Raw genomic sequence first — 1,593 nt, 5'->3', positions numbered from 1 at the left:
ATTTTGTTTGGGACTCAGTTGAGATATCTAGCTTATGTCTTATATTAAAGCATGTTCACCCCCTTAAATTTTTCTCTTTGCCTGTAGTGTTTTTGAAGCACATTTTAAAAAGATGGTCTTTAATTTGAAGTGCTCTTAGCTAGAAATACAAAAAGATCACCCAATAGTTCTTACTTTGTAAGTAGCTGGTTTTCATTTAAAAGTAGAGACTCACTTGCTTAATTTGCTTTATGTGGCAGCTACTTTTAAGAATTACTTGTTGATAATTTTTATGAGATAAAATGGATAAATTTCCTGCTCAAATAATTTTGTTTGTAGAATAAATTTTAGTGTGTTGTTAAAAAATTAAAAATAAAAGGGAAGACTCAGAATTCTCTTCTGATGGCTAGTGTTTGTACTAAAAGATTTAGCAATGATGGTTTCTTTTATTTCAAGTAGAAGAAAATACATTTTAGTGTTGATCCTATGATATTTTTGTATTACTAGAATTATACTGAAAAGAGTACAACTTTAAAGACATTGTAGAATGCCTTTCCATGGATGCAGTGTGCTTATACATGGTATTGGCAAATACAGTGTACATAATTTTAAAAAATCCATACAGCTTTTAAAAAACTATAGAAAGTAGTACTCTTAAAGCCTCTTAACTCAATTCCCCCAAGTGTATCCCCACTTCTCTCCTCACCCAGCCCAGGTAACTGCCATAAACGTTTTGATATTACACACTCTTTCTGTGTATATTCAGTTCAGTTCCGTTCAGTTGCTCAGTTGTGTCTGACTCTTTGCCACCCCATGGACTTCAGCATGCCAGGCTTCCCTGTTCATCACCAACTTCTGGAGCCCACTCAAACTCATGTCCATCGCGTCGGTGATGCCATCCAACCATCTCATCCTCTTTGGTCCTCTTCTCTTCCCTCCTTCAATCTTTCCCAGCATCAGGGTCTTTTCCAATGAGTTGGTTCTTTGCATCAGGTGGCCAAAGTATTGGAGTTTCAGCTTCAGCATCAGTCCTTCCAATGAATATTCAGGACTGATTTCCTTTAGGATGGACTGGTTGGATCTCCTTGCAGTCCAAGGGACTCTCAAGAGTCTTCTCCATTCATCTGCTGATGGACATCTAGGTTGCTTCCATGTCCAGGGATAAGAAAGCTGTGGTACATATACACAATGGAGTATTACTCAGCCATTAAAAAGAATACATTTGAATCAGTTCTAATGAGGTGGATGAAACTGGAGCCTATTATACAGAGTGAAGTAAGCCAGAAGGAAAAACACCAATACAGTATACTAACGCATATATATGGAATTTAGAAAGATGGTAACGATAACCCTGTATACGAGACAGCAAAAGAGACACTGATGTATAGAACAGGATTATGGACTCTGTGGGAGAGGGAGAGGGTGGGAAGATTTGGGAGAATGGCATTGAAACATGTGAAATGTCATGTATGAAACGAGATGCCAGTCCAGGTTCAATGCATGATGCTGGATGCTTGGGGCTGGTGCACTGGGACGACCCAGAGGGATGGTATGGGGAGGGAGGAGGGAGGAGGGTTCAGGATGGGGAACACATGAGAAATAAAGGAATAAAAA

The sequence above is a fragment of the Bison bison genome, unplaced genomic scaffold (assembly GCF_000754665.1).
Source record: "Bison bison bison isolate TAMUID 2011002044 unplaced genomic scaffold, Bison_UMD1.0 scf7180017864304, whole genome shotgun sequence".
NCBI lineage: Eukaryota > Metazoa > Chordata > Mammalia > Artiodactyla > Bovidae > Bison > Bison bison.
Note: the sequence above shows the minus strand (reverse complement) of the source record.